The sequence below is a fragment of the Cryptotermes secundus genome, unplaced genomic scaffold (genome assembly GCF_002891405.2).
Source record: "Cryptotermes secundus unplaced genomic scaffold, Csec_1.0 scaffold932, whole genome shotgun sequence".
NCBI classification, from domain to species: Eukaryota; Metazoa; Arthropoda; class Insecta; order Blattodea; family Kalotermitidae; genus Cryptotermes; species Cryptotermes secundus.
The window spans coordinates 826,717-842,734 of record NW_019727409.1 but is presented as its reverse complement, the minus strand read 5'-3'; the positions used below and the strand labels follow the sequence as shown (position 1 = coordinate 842,734).

At 43.0% G+C, this 16,018-nt stretch overlaps 1 protein-coding gene across 4 annotated transcripts in view; it reads left to right on the top strand.

The window, feature by feature from the left end:
• LOC111864750 (apoptosis-stimulating of p53 protein 1) overlaps positions 1-16,018 on the top strand; it is a 367,739-nt gene that overhangs the window by 28,927 nt on the left and 322,794 nt on the right. The window contains exon 1 of one of the 4 annotated variants that reach the window (XM_023852248.2): positions 9,256-9,562. The exons of 1 other annotated variant lie outside the window; for it this stretch is intronic. The gene's annotated coding sequence lies outside the window, so the exon portion shown is untranslated. Of the gene's footprint in view, positions 1-9,255; positions 9,563-13,143; positions 13,307-16,018 lie in introns of those variants that run through there. 2 more of the 4 variants (XM_023852249.2, XM_033751567.1) reach the window with 2 other exon arrangements.

Genomic DNA, 16,018 nt, shown 5'->3' with positions numbered 1-16,018 from the left:
ACGTACTCAGATGAATAGAATACAGTGTCACGTCTGTGAGAGCGAAAGGATCATGAATATTGTGATGGAAATGTATGCTTTAAATTAATGTGTTCAGATGAACATAAACCACAGTGTGATCTCTGTTAGTATGTGGAAATATGGAGCTAGCCAAACTTCACCGGCATCTACAAACAAATAGTAAAGAACACATTATTGCGCCTACTGAACGGTTTCATAGCAGACAACTGAAACTTTCGGGAAAACAGATCGCAGTGCAGAAACTAGCAATTGGTTATAATAATGAAAGTGTCACGTTTTTTTCGTTTGAAGTGTCCTTATTGAGAGCAAAGGCCGGAAAACCGCGCACGAGAACAGAGGAACCAATTCTACCTGCTGCTGGAGCAATTGCATCTAGAATGCTAGAAGAAACCACAACAGGAAACTTACGCTTGGTTATGAGACACGAGTGTGAAGCGAAATATTGAAGACTGGGCTGATAATGCTAAAAGCCAGGTAATAAACAGAAACTGCACTCAGGTGATTACTATTCTCTGGAAACAGAAGGTATGGATGTTTCAAACAGTGTTCGTTTGCTTGCATCCCTATGGTATGAATCCGACTGCAGAAGTAATGAAGAATTTGTGTTACTCCATTCATTTCTGATACATAAAACCGGTGAGGCCGTTTTTAATAATTTGAGTGGTTTTATAATTGGAAATGAAATTGTGTGGTCAGAACGCATATGTGCCAGTACCGGTGGGACTCTTGCACTATCAGGGAAGTACAATTGACTCGTTACACGTATTCGAGCTGTCATGTCATATGTCAAATGGACCCATTGCTAATTACATAGAGAATCGCTGGCCACGAGTTAGGTGCTGGAAACAAGAGATTCTGCTGGATCGGGCGGTGAAAGTCGTTAATTGGATCAGAGCTTATGCATGTTTAGTGGCCTACATGACGAGATGGGTAGTACACACTTGAACAATTGCTCTCACATTCTTAAGTGCCCCGGATGTCTCTCCAACAAGTGCTTACCTGCTTATTTGAGTTGAGTGGTGTTAATTATCAATTCAGTTTTCCTCTTCCCTCCCACTTTGGAGCATAGGGCTGATTTCTCAGTTTCACTGATCATTTTTACAGACGGTAGGACTCCTTGGACGTGCGATTAGCTCGTCGCAAGGCCCCTACCTAAACACAGGACAGCACAAACACAAAATAAACACACACCAAACATCGATGCCTTTTGTGGGATTCGAACCCACGATCCCGGCTTCCGAGCGAGCGAAGGCAGTACATGCCTTAGGCCGCTCGGCTATCGTGACCGGCTTGAGTGGTGTAATAAAAGTATTTCTTACTAATGACGCATTTCAATGAAGCGAATATTTGAATGACTTTTCATGGTTTCATATGGTGTCATATTTATGTGATATTTTTTCCAGTTTTAATCATCTATATTTGAGCATGCAGCCCCATTTTAAATTGAAGATAAAGTGGAAGTTATGAGTACGAAATTAGACTTGTGGTCAGAATCGTTTCCAGCAGTCAGTGATTTTCTTCCAGCGGCTGGTAACGACCTATTTCAAGAAATCTTTTTATTTAGCGCTTACAGAATTTGAACAGCGGTTTTGAGAATTAGTTTCCTCTTCCTGTTGCCTGTAACTAGTGGATGAGGGTTACATTTAGTATAGATGTGAAAGGTATAAACGATTGAGCTTTCGTTTGACACCTCGTTAGGGTGAAGTTTCATTCAGCAGAACTTGTCAGACTTCTGGTTGCACGTGAAGAAGGAGTAAGTACCCTGAAGTGCCATCCAGTATAGGCCTGCTGAAGTATATATAGTACCGTTCCCCACATTAAAGTATATTTCAGCAGGCTTCTATTCCAGCTGTTCTGCGCAGAATCAGAATAGAGGAATAGCATGAATGTGTAACTCGATCCATGAACTGTATGGCGACACCAGCCATCTCGTTTAACAAGTAGGTGTAAGTTTCTATTAGTAATTGTTATCTACTGGATATTCAGAAATTTGAATATTTTGTTATTGAAATGTGAACAATAATTATCATTAATTAATAAAAACACTTTGAGTGGCAAGCGGAATCTTCATGGGATCCATGGGGAGGAATAAGAATAAAAAGAGATGGTAACCACTGGGCTAGGCTGTCAGGTTGTGGACTGAATTATACTGAAGAAAGCAGCCTTCTGGGATGTGGCGCCATGTAGATGTGGTGTTAACCGACGTTTCGGAGGAACGTATCGCCTCCATCTTCAGGATAGAAGAAAAATAAGAAATTCGCAAGCGAAGAGACCGTGAGAACCGGTACAAGCAGGCTGCTTGCGGATTTCTTATTTTCCCTTCTACCCTGAAGATGGAGGCGATACGTTCCTCCGAAACGTCGGTCAACACATCTACACGGTGCCACATCCAAGAAGACTGCTTTCTTCATAGTCACCGCCGTGAAAGCCTCAAAACTTACATGAATTAAACTGGTTGAGATTAGGATTAAATGGCTTATTTCCTTGAAAACTGCCCTGGACCATTTCCACTGTACAGTAGTATAACTCTGAATTTGTGTTTGCGGCTTGTGTGCAGATAGGCTATGTTCTACGTTTCTGTGGTGACCCAAATTATACTGGTTCCAGGAAGAACTGGAATCGGTTTCGAGGAATTAGTTCTGTGGGTTGGACAGCGCCCCCGCAATTATTCCTGTCTTTTCGAGATTTGAGTTTCTCACGACCGTGGCTATGAGATTAACTTTCTTCGGGAATTTTAAGTCGTGTAATATGGCAGGTCTTCATAAACGTTTCGGGGATATTTGTAGCCTCCATCTTCAGGGTTGAAGTGCAAGAAATTTACTTCTTTACCATGAAGGTGGAGGCGGCAGTTTCCTCCGAAACACTGGTAACGATGTACCAGGCTGCAAGACGCCATATCCCAAAGGAGAGTAATCATTATATTCCTGTCTTGTCTAGTACAAGTATCATAATCTAAAGTGGACTTCGGACTTAATGCAAACCGATAAACATAAAATGTGAAGTGTCCCGTGTACATAAGCAAGTACAGCTCCGCACATTTTAAATGTTAGCGAGAGATGAGCTTTCCGATCTCACCTCTTCTCCCTGAAAAAGCTCCTGATGCTCACTGGACAGCAGGCAGCTTCGCCCCTAGAGACGGTCTGAACGCAGAGGCCAGAAGAGAAATTGTACCGCTGGCAGGAATCGAATTCCTCTTGTTAGTTTTCAGGCCTGGTGTTGGTAACGCAAAGTGTGTGAGTGTACCCTGTTGCCTGTGCTTTCACTGCCGACCGATAAACGGAGAAATTGACATTCCTCGGGACGACTGCGAACAATGCTGATAGAACTACGTGTAATTACAGCATTTAGCGCGCGTAGGAATCCAATCAGGAAGTTAATTATAATTGAGAATGGACGTAATGGACTTTATTACCGGCAGCTGGAACAATCCCTGCAACACAGGTAATCATCCCCGCTCTGCGAGGCCATGCAGTCACGTGACAGCGGGGAAGACCCGAACTTGTGAACTTGGTCGCTTTGATTTCAGACACCATTCCAGCGGTTCGTACATCAGCCAGTGAAGTGACAGGCTACAGCCTAGACTACCGGGATTTGATTCCCGGAAGGGTTATGTATTTCTGTCTTAGAGGCAACATCCAGGATGATTCTTGGACCCTCCAACCTGTAGTGGGTTACCCAGAAACAGAGATAAGACGTCGTGAAATTGACAACACTCCCTACTCCGAAGTTGTTTTACCTCCACGTCCCTATAGATCTTCACTGCTTGCAGGTTAGTCACGGAGGCAACTGTAACAGCGCTCTGCTCATGTTCTCTCCCTTATTCCTCTCATCTGAGTAGGCTAATCCATTTTATCGGTTTTAATTGCTTCCAGTCAGCCTTAAAACAGGCTGATTCCCCATCCAAGGATCCCTACCAACTGTTTATCATGGGAACAGACCGGGGGGCCTAATCTGTCGAGTTAGAAGAAGATTTGCTTCCAGTAAAAGGAAAACTTGCCGGTCACGGTAGCCGAGCGGTCTAAGGCATGTACTGTCTTCACTCGCTTCGAAACCGGGATCGTGGGTTCGAATCCCACTCAGGGCATGGATGTTTAGTTTGTGTGTGTGCGTTTCTCTGTGTTTGTGTACAGGTAGAGGCCTTGCGACGAGCTGATCACCCGCCCAAAGAGTCCTACCGCATGTCTAAGATCTAGAAAAACCGAAGTGAACGGAGAAGTTCATGGAGTAGGCCTAGGCCCACTGGCGCTGTAGTGCCAAGGAAGAAAAAAAAAAAGGAAAACTTATCCCAGGTCTTAATTAAGCGCCACACCATGAAGACGCATGGGGGAGTGGACATTCAGCTCCATGATTCTTAATTTCGACAGTAGACGGTGGTGAGTGGTCAGCTTCATGCCACCGGGACCTTACCCCAGTGGAAGCAGCTCCCGGTGTCTGTTATTCAGGAGGCTACGTGGGCGCCAAACCCGGTCATGACATTATAGAGAAGAGAAAAGTCTCTTACCCCTGCCATGAATCGAACCTCGATTCCTCGGTTGTCCAGAACCATGTTGGAATTAGGCCTATACCATTGTACAGAAGTGCTAATATATCGTTTCACTTCCTCCCTCCAGTAGTAAAACGTCATTTTTCCTGGGTCATGAATTGCGCCAGATCCACTGTACGTATTCTGATTCTCATTCAGTTATATCTGGCCTTCGCGTTTTGTATATATTCGTGCTTGAGAAGATCCTCAATTTACTCTGCGCGCCCTGCATAAGAACGGTTCGATCTGCTACTAACTTGTTTCGGCGGTCCGATATCTACGCAGATCTGTCACTTCGAAATTATCACGCATGCGCCCGTCATTAGCGGCACGGTGTAGATACAAACAGTGATGTTCGCGTATTTCTATTGCGCACATTACACATCAGGAGCTGTAATTCAACTCCCTCAGTCTAAAAAATTAAAGATAATGTCCAAGAATCGGAGAACGCTTCTGTATATAAACTGATGACTTCAATTAAAATCCATAAAACTTCTGTCTCATTTAATTCAAGGCAGTTAATTAGTCTTCCCAACTTTTTTTAGAAATATCAGTATTATAGTATGTAGAGAGTTCTGTCTTTTGCGATATAATTCTTCCTAGTCACCGTTTTGAGAACATCAAATCCAAATTGCAGGTAATAAATAAACTCGATTATTAAATATGAACTTGTTATTAATGTCACATTTATGCGCTTAAATACGTTTTCTATGATATTACAATCTTATTTCACTACGAAACACCCGAAATAAATAGTTAGCAACTTTGTTGTTAAAGAATAGCCCCTCGGGAACTTAGTCCGTATTGTTAACGCGAAGATTCTGTTTTGTGTCTTCTCGCTATGCTCCAGTTTTAGGAATGCGCGGCTACTGTTAACGCGAAGATTCTGTTTGTGTCTTCTCGCTATGCTCCAGTTTTAGGAATGCGCGGCTACTGTTAACGCGAAGATTCTGTTTTGTGTCTTCTCGCTATGCTCCAGTTTTAGGAATGCGCGGCCACTGTTAACGCGAAGATTCTGTTTTGTGTCTTCTCGCTATGCTCCAGTTTTAGGAATGCGCGGCTACTGTCTAAAGGGGGTGTGCTGTAGTTCCGTTACTTCGTCTGCAGGTGTCTTTCTGGTTATGCGAATGTTCGCTGCTGACGCAAACCTTTTGGTATTCCTCATTGTTGTAACAATTAGCACGCTGTATGGTTTCCTTAGAAATGCCAGTGTGACTTACGAGTTGCTGATTTCATGAGGAGTGTAGTGAACACTAACATGGCTGCCGTAACCACGTGTCTCAGATTTGCAGACAAGTTTCCGTATAGGTTATGATATGATTTGGAGTGAAAGCAAATTTTTCCGTTAACAGCCGATTTATTTGACAATGTTAACCAGGCATACCGCATCTGAATGCCCCGAAATCTGGATTAAGTTGTAAATTTACGGGCTTCATTCCATTTCCAGTGGGCTGTGAACAAGTATTGTTTTTGAACAGACATATTGAAGGTACTAACTCTGTAATAAGACTTTTCAGAGACACGAATTGTAAATTTAAATTTATTTACATGAATTTTACCCTATGAATTATGGGCAGACGAAGGTTCAGGTTATAAAAGAAAAAAAGCGTCTTTTTTTTTTCTTTTTGGTTTGTTGATTAAGTAGTTACGTACATAGATGGTCAGTTGGTTACTGTACTTGGTTATCAGATTTTTGTACTTTGTTGCACAGCTGCAGATGTAGGCCTACTTGTAACTGGATCGTTACTTTCTTTGTTAATTAATTATTTAGTTGGTCAGTCAGTTGTTTAGTTCGTCAGCTGTTTGTTTGGTTGCTTAGCTACGTACTTCCTTGGCACATTCATTGATGTAATGACGTCTTTAGTAATGGCAGAACTTACATGTCGACATCTGATCTATAATACCTGCATATACTGGTAATTAACGTCAAAGAAACAATTGAGTAAATGATCCCCTCTGTTTTACTGTCGCTCATTAAATTGATCCGATTCGTAAGAAGACCATTCTGTGGTTTGCAGTCTCTAGGCTCCACTTCACTTTCTTCCTTCTCTCCCACAAATTTACTGTTTCTCTTCATGATCTTCAAGGATTAGGCTGAGTTTCCTTTTCTTTCATCTTTGAAATATCCTTTGTACTCCATTAATATCTGTTTTTACAAATCTTCCGGCATTCGTATTTCCTTGGCCATATTTCAGAATCCCCTGTAGAATACCCTTTCACCATGTTAACGCCGTTATTTCTGCACTCTGAACTTCTGCCTCTATGTATTATTCTTAACATACAATTCGTCTCTTGACAACTTCGCCCCTCTTCTGGCCCCGAGAGTGTAGCCTGAATCTTGCAACTGATTTCATGTAACTCATATCGTCAGTTTCGGTCCCTTCGTTATTTGTATAACTGTCCGTATAAAAGAATGGGACTTTTGTGTATCCTCAAGTGTCAAATATTTTTTAAGATTCTTTTATTTCGCCGTTTATTATGTGTAATTTTATGAGTTTTCTTATTCTGCCATCATTCTTAAGCATATCTGACTGTACGTGTAGTACGAATTATTTGATTCTGTATACAATTATTATTCTTCTTCTTACATTTTGTCGCACGAAATGCCATTGCTTTCATTTTCCCTTTCGAAATTTTAACATTATAATCTCTTATTATTTGGAATAATAAATATTTTGTTCTCATAGGTCAGTTTCCGATTTTACAGTTATTGCTTTATCGTCTACAAACAATAGGCAGCTCATTGTTACACTGATAGTAAAGTTGAACTCCTTTTTATGTCAGAGAATTGTCCTATCCTTTTATTTATTGAGTGGTTTAACGTATTCCACTCATGCCGGCAGACCGCACAGTGCTTGCCACCTTGTTTGTGTGGTTGGGCGGCCGCAACCCCAGATAGCCCCTGGCGGGCATTAGGAGGCAAAAGGGGAGGAATGGGAACGATAAGGGGGTGTTAGAAGACCACCATGAGCCATAAGCATATGGGTGATGAAACCACTTGTCATCACGATGCTGTGATAGGACTGTAGGCAACTTGAAGTATGGAGTTCAGATCTCTCGTGCTATCAGTTATTTCGACAGCTTTGGAGACGTGGGTTCTATAGACATTAAAAACAGAATGCGTGATAATACTATCGCAGCAATTGAAGACCATCAAAATGAATTGGCTGCGACACATGTACAGAACAAAGACAAATAGACTAAACTTTGCGAACGTCGCAATTTCTCGGCTACTGAACGGAGTTTATTGGGAAAACTTAACGGCGGCACCCACATCGGCACCATATAACGAAAATCCTGAATAAACCAAGTGGATCCCGGACTCGCGAAGAAAATATGCAGACGCTGCTGCAACTAGAGGACTTAGGAACAAATTACACAGTCACAGTCCACGATTACGATGGAGATGAAAACTTGCGGACAGATGGACCCGACCTCCCCATTACATGTACATTGCTATTGACAGCCATCTTTATTAACATATGAAAGGGAATATTCTCTGTTAACATATTACGACATGTGATACATGTCTAGGAACCCTGTATTCCGGGATGAAAGGCTATCTGAATATTCAAAATATGCCCTTCTGAATCCCACAGACTGACGCTCGCCCCCCCACCACCTCACAAGTAGCCACGAACTGGTTTCTTCCGGATTGAAGTTAAAGGACCGAATGTGATTGTTACGTTCCTGCTTCGAATTCGATGACCTGGGGGCTGTTCTGACAAGAGTTATGTTTTTCATCTTTCTTTTGTAACTAGACAGAATCTAGTGTAATTCCTTAAAAAAACCACGGTAGCTCGTACTGCATCCTTGGCTATTCACCATTCATAATCACCTCACCATATTATTTAATACTACGAGTACATAATCTCCGAATCTGCAGAAAGCTTCGTTTGTACTACGCGAATCAAGGATTTAGTGAGAAAGTGAAGATGACCTCTTCATGTTCCTTCAGTTTTGTCGGCATAGATGGTTATCCATAGTGCGGTATTCGGTGCCTTTCTTTCTCATCTACCCGAAACGAAATTGGAACAATTCCGTCAATCGACAAAGTGACGGGTGTCGCCATTGGTTCAATTCGACGGTATCAGATATGGATCAGCGGTGCAGAAATTGTGAAGTCGGCGGTGATAGTGTATGTCTGTTACCCTGTGCATTTCTAACCTGCTACATTTCTGTACTTTTCTTATTTTTTATTTGTTTTTCGTGCCTTCCGTTTTTTCTTTCTTCCCTTCCTTCTGTAGCAGAATTCAGGACATCTGCACCGCGATATGCGCGTCGAAATCGCCAGGTGAGACAGAGAACTGCGAAAAGTCTCAGGATACCAGGCAACACGACCGTGATCGAACCCGTTACCTTCCGGATACAAGTCTAGATCGTTACGGCTCCATCATACCACTCGCCTCCCACACTGGGAGGTTTAGTATGCCTTCACACTCATAAAATTTTGATGTCAATTTCTTTTCAGTGGACCAGTGTAAGCCGAACGGGCAGAGAATCACAAGTTCTTTCAAGAGAGTAATGAAGTCTATGGGGGAGATTGAAATTTGTCCTCGGTAGTAGAAGTGTCCGTTCCGTCGCAACCTTCTTGCTGCAGGAGAGGGCCCGCCTCCAATCTGTCTGCTGTTGAGGCGTTCCTTGAAGTCACGTGGTATCTAAATTTACTTGCATTCACCCCGAACTTAGTTGCCAGCCAGACCGTTCGTTCGCGTCTGCCTGTGCCTCCGACTGCTCTCGAGTGAAAGTTCGGTCGTTCTGCACAACATCTCTTTTAGTTTCCAGTTGATATTTTTTTGTGGTTAATCTGTTGGTGTGCTTGTGTTTTAAATCCTTTCGTTTCCTCCTCTTGTAACTTGCGACACTCTTTGTGAGCTCTTTATTTCGTCTCCGTGTGTTAACCTCGGTTGTCTACATCACGCAGTGCAAAATGAGGCCGCTCTATAGGACGCGCATGGAAACGTGTTCAGTCACAACAGTGCATTCATTTCTTTCTGTTAACACCACTTTGATAAATAGGTGTGGCTCTTAAGCAAATTGCCTTGACAGTTTATAATGCAGTGTTAGTGTAGTGTTGGACAACTGTACGAATTCAGAGAGAATCAGTTTAGAATTTTCTGTATATCATCTACGTCTGTTGGTACTACTGATTCACTGCTGTGGTTCAGATTCACATTTTATTGTAGAACAACTGCATTGAATTGTGTTAGAATCAGACCTAGGCCAGCGATTTAGTCGGTCACCTTGAATAGCTCACAGTACATCAGCTATTCATAGACTTGAAGAAAGCCTATGATTCGGTTAGGAGAAAAGTGTTGTACAGTATTCTCATAGAGTTTGGGATACTCATGAAACTAGTTAGGCTGATTAAAATGTGTTTAAACGAAACATATAGCAAAGTCCATATAGGTTAAGATATGTCTGATAGTTTTTGTATCCAGAATGGTCTAAATCAAGGAAATGCTTTATCGCCACTGCTTTTCAACTTTGCCTTAGAATATGCAATTAGGAAGGTCCAGGGAAACCAGGTGGGACTGGAATTAAACGGGACACATCAGCTGTTGGTCTACGCTGATGATGTGAATCTACTGGGTGATAATGTAGATACCATAAAGAAAAACACACAAACTTTAATTGACGCAAGTAAAGAGGTTGGTCTAGAAGTAAACACAGAGAAAACTAAGTATATGTTACTGTCTCGTCACCGGAATGGAGGGCAGAATCACGACGTAAAGACAGCTAATAGACGTTTTGAAAATTTGGCACAGTTCAGATATTCGGGAACTATTATAACAAATCAAAACCTGATTCAGGAGGAAATTAAGAGGAGATTGAATTCGGGTAATGCTTGCTACCATTCAGTCCAGAACCTTTTGTCTTCTCATCTGCTGTATAAAGACATAAAAATTTGTACTCTACTCCAAGTATAAGAAGTATGATCAAGGAGGGTAAGATGGGCAGGGCGTGTAGCGCGAATGGGGAACAAGAGGAGTGCATATAAGATATTGGTGGGAAGGTCAGAAGGAAAAGAACCACTAGGAAGACCAAGACTTAGGTGGTGGACAATATTAAAATGGATCTTAGAGAGATAGGATGTGATATTATGGTCTGGATTGATCTGACTCTGGATAGGGATAGTTGAAAAGCTCAGTAGCGGCATTTCCAAATTTATTGGTTGACAGCGCTCATGAAATGACGTGGCCGAAAAATCATACGTGGAAACAACTTTCAACGCAGGTTAACTGTACCCAGTTTTGTCAGAGTTATACATACTGTCACGTATAGAGGTTTGCGTGACTAATAATAATGGGTTCTGGATTTATTGCCACTTCTTTACAGTTAGATTCAATTATAAGAACTCACACATACCTCCTCCTTAGCGACGTCTGTCTGAGGAATGCTCTATAAAGAATCTCTGCCTTGAATGCACGAATGAACTCCCTTTCATAACGTGCAATGCGGCCCGAATATAAGTCACCATGTCGAACATTTAATTCTTGTCTGTTTTTCTGTGTTATCCGTTGCAGCTGATACATCTAAAACAATTCCTCTGTTATTCTGCTTTGTTTTTCACGGCAATCATGTGTTTAGCTACTTGCTACCTGGCAACGACTCGTTCGTTGCGATTTGTTGTAGCGGGAACGTGATTTCCGAACCGCTGTTCAGCAATGGACACCTGGTCGGTCTCCACAATACCGGCTTTCAGCCTTCATGTCACAATATCGATAAGGCCGTTGTTTTCGTCCAATTGTCCGTACTGCTAAGAGACAAGGCTCAAATTTCATTTCTGCGTAATAGTTAATAGTGGGAGGTTCCTGCACCACGTTTCGTCTACCTGTCCAGTGAGAATTAAGTTTATTTGGGCGAACTCATAGACGGACATTCTAAAAATAATATGCAGCCACGTGGCCATTTGGAAGCACTCCACCACACAATTTTGAATGTAAACAAACCATGGAATATATTGCTGTAGGAATTTCTCTTGTATATGTCAGAGGTTACGAAACTTGTGCCGAGGCCTTGTAACAGATCGAGTTAACGCAACCAGACACTTCTGGTGTAGTTAGGTTAATCTGCCTCAGTATATTCGTTGGTTTCCTTTGCTCTCATAGGCGAATATAGGCACAACACCCTTGACATTCGTGCTGCTGTTGAGCGCAGAATCTTTTTTTCCTGTTTCGTTATATTCAAACAAAATATGCCGCGGTTTTATTAATTTTCTTTGTATGGATGAATGGACAGAGGCGTAGTTGGGAGAATAACATAAAAATTGATATAAAAGTGAAATGTGAAAGTGGGGATTTGATTCACTTGCTCAGTGAAAGGCTCTTGTGAACACTGTAATGAATATTCGTGTTCCATTAAAGTGAAACATTTCATAACTAGATGAGTAACAACTTTTCAAGGAAGTCCTAATGGAACGTGAACAGAAAACCTTGTCTCTTGCTAATATTTAGCGTTATGAGAAGCTAAGTAATGATGACTCAAACGATACACGGCTTTTATTTAATTTCGCAGGAATTTTGACAATAAAAAAACTTGCAGTTCTGAGCGAAGGAAACCTTCTCTTTCAATTTTCTGCTCTTATTAATTCCACTTATTAAAACTTTTCTCAATCAGTTTAAAGTTTGGCGGATTATGACTGAAGCTTGTCCTTCTTTGTAGTAACTTATTAACCGTCGTTCTTACAGCTGAATTCACGGAAAGTTTGATTTCTCTCTGGGAGATCTCCCTGGTGCACTTTCATTTTTTATTGGATCGCTTGATCTTGTAACGTCTGCATGGGCTCCACAGTCCGTCGGATAGTGAAGGAAATGAACCAGAATATGTGTCAAGTAGAGGATTACAGCGGGCCCCCAAAGTGAATGACCTCTGTCTGTCTCATTGTTCTCAATAAGAGTAGTATAACCTCTGTAATCAGAGTCTTTGTGTATGCAGTCTTAACTACATATGTAGTTACAATATCAGATTAGCGTGAGTGAAGTTATGGAGTCATGAAGTCGTCACTTTGATCTTTAAGCTTCGTCTTTGGAAAGTTCAGTCTGAAAGGGCTTTCTTAAGGCTGCAAGCCTAAGTTTACAAAAACTTGGGCAACCAAAGGGTTTTCAAGGGCTTACAAGCGACAACAAATTAAACTTTCAGTGGACAGTAAAGCGAGAGCCATAGTGATTGTAATGACATTCTTGGAAGCAGAATGTGTGAATTTTATACGTTCCAGGCTCTGAGAATACAGTGATCCCCCCTCCCGACAAATTTTATGTACGAAACTGGTCAGGTTTAAATCCAGTCTGGATACTGAAGTGGTGCAGAGAAAAATCATTGCCCCTGCCGGAATAGGACTTCGGAATGAACACGTTTTCTCGCTTAAAGTTTTCTTCTTCAGGGCTTATTACTTTGTAACATCATATTAACATGTTTTTGCTCAAAAATCTTGCGCTGACACTTAAATCTTTGCGTAAATATCTCACGTTACACGTATTCTCTTGCGTAGTATTCTCACTCTGCCTCTTATTCTTCCTTTCTGACTTCAACATTTTTTTTTTTAGAAAAGATCTCACATTAACTTCTTCAGATTCAAAGCCACAGCGATGTAAGACACGTGACTACTCACGGTAGCCAATCGCTAGTATTCACTCGAAGTGCGGCTGCACGTCCTACACTCCCATTTCTGTTCCTCTACTCTTTCTGTGCATTCGACAGCGAAAAAGAATTTGGGCTTTGAATTCGAACGAGACATCACAGTGGGTGTAGTACAGTTACCCCGTAAGTACTGCAACATAAGACCGTAAACGTATCTAATGCATTAGATATCTCTTGTATCTTAGATTTGAGGTTCTCACAGCGGCGATTGCGAAAAAAGAACTTTGTCATAACGCCATGCAGTCCGGTGTAAATTAAACGACGTTTCGGAGGAATACATGGCCCCCATATTCAGATTCTAAGAGCAAGCCCAGGTAAAAAAACACAATGAAGCAATCAGTAACAGAGCTCTTGCTTGGCTTACTCTTCGAACCTGAAGATGGAGACGATATGTTCATCCGAAATATCGATTGACTGAGCGGACTACACGAAATTGTTTCCCAGACGATAGACTTCTTGGTATCCATTATCCGAGATTTCGTGCGTGAGAATTAAGTTTGTCCTTTCAAGGCGCTCTCTTGATCGAGACGATGTAACGTCGAGTGAAAATGAGTTGCTTTAGGACGAGTAAAGATTATGTCCATCCTGTGGGGCACCTCACATGAAGCAGAGCTTCGTCATTGAAGGGCGTTCGTGAAGCGAGAATTTTGTTAAACGGATATAGATTTCCCATTGATCCAGGGATCGTTACTGAGATAGTGACCTGAGTTCAACACATTATTCAAGCCAATGCGTTGTCAGTTATTTTTGTGAAACATTCCATAGTTACTTAACTTTGAGAGTACAGAAATCACAAGTGACCAAGAAAATGTTCAGTTTTAGAGGGTTGAAGTAAGTGATAAATTTGAGATATTACATAAAGGGCAACATTGTTATTTGTGCAGACCTAGTATCGTTAAGAATGTAAAATCTAAGATGCTACGATAGGACAAACATGCAGATCGGATATGGGAAACAAGTAATGCATAGACAATTTTAGTGTGGAGAGGTCTTGAAAAGCGACCTCTTGAAACATTAGGATGGAAATGGGAGGTTACATTATTAAGGCGGGTCTTAGGCAAATAATGCAGGTTAATGAAACTAGTTCAGAATTGTACCCAGTGGTGGGGTTTTGTGTTGGCTGGGTAGAACGTTCGGATTCGGTGTCACTCAAATTAAACACGTAGGATTTGAGGTTCTCATAGCGGTTGTTATGAAGGGTACTATCATCTGGTATACAAAGCCGTGTAGTCCTTGAATATCAGCAGAGGATTCGGAAGAATATAGCCCCCATCTTTAGTGTCGAATAAGTCGAGCGAGACACCAGCGTGAAAGCAGGTGGCAGGCACAACAATCGAGTAGCCCGAAATTTCAGTTTATATAGTAAGCAGGAGGTAAATGGAAGAGTGGAGCTCAGTTCCCATTGGTTCGCTTTGCGATAGAATGAAAATCTGGGCTCTCACACAACCACCGAGCGAACGAGTAGAAGAACAGAACAAGAGTTTTGTTCGCCCTGAAGAAGGACGGTTTTGCTAGTCTAGGAAAAAGACAGGAAAAGCGTAAGGGTGTGTTTGACAGGAACCGACATATAAGGGGTAGAGTTTAAGTGAGTGAGTCGCAGGCATGCGGTGCGAGATGAGGGAGCATAGGTAGCGGAAGTAAGATGAGACATCAAGATGGAGGCTGGTGAGTACCAGGAGAGGGATATTTTTTGCCCTGCACGGACCTGCGTGCCCCCGCGGAGAACCCAGATCTACTTTCATGCGGTGAAGGCTTCCTACGACCTTTCATGGAGCAGATGAGAGGTTTTCAGGACTTGCTCAGACAGAAGCCACCCACCATGTTCATGTTGTTGGGATAGAACTCAATTTCGATCGCCTCCCTGATGATACGATCCGTATATCAGGGTCTGGTGGAGAGGGTGGTGGTGTGGTGTAGCTGGGTGCGGTGCCCCAAGTTGTTACTGTGCCCCTCTCCACTCCCTGCTGATACGATCCATGTATCTGGGTCTGGTGGAGAGGGTGGCTGTGTGATGTAGCTGCATGCGGTGCCCCAAGTTGTTACTGTGCCCCTCTCCACTCCCTGCTGATACGATCCGTATATCAGGGTCTGGTCGAGAGGGTGGTGGTGTGGTGTAGCTGGGTGCGGTGCCCCAAGTTGTTCCTGTGCTCCTCTCCACTCCCTGCTGATACGATCCGTATATCAGGGTCTGGTCGAGAGGGTGGTGGTGTGGTGTAGCTGGGTGCGGTGCCCCAAGTTGTTCCTGTGCTCCTCTCCACTCCCTGCTGATACGATCCGTATATCAGGGTCTGGTCGAGAGGGTGGTGGTGTGGTGTAGCTGGGTGCGGTGCCCCAAGTTGTTCCTGTGCTCCTCTCCACTCCCTGCTGATACGATCCGTATATCAGGGTCTGGTCGAGAGGGTGGTGGTGTGGTGTAGCTGGGTGCGGTGCCCCAAGTTGTTCCTGTGCTCCTCTCCACTCCCTGCTGATACGATCCGTATATCAGGGTCTGGTCGAGAGGGTGGTGGTGTGGTGTAGCTGGGTGCGGTGCCCCAAGTTGTTCCTGTGCTCCTCTCCACTCCCTGCTGATACGATCCGTATATCAGGGTCTGGTCGAGAGGGTGGTGGTGTGGTGTAGCTGGGTGCGGTGCCCCAAGTTGTTCCTGTGCTCCTCTCCACTCCCTGCTGATACGATCCGTATATCAGGGTCTGGTCGAGAGGGTGGTGGTGTGGTGTAGCTGGGTGCGGTGCCCCAAGTTGTTCCTGTGCTCCTCTCCACTCCCTGCTGATACGATCCGTATATCAGGGTCTGGTCGAGAGGGTGGTGGTGTGGTGTAGCTGGGTGCGGTGCCCCAA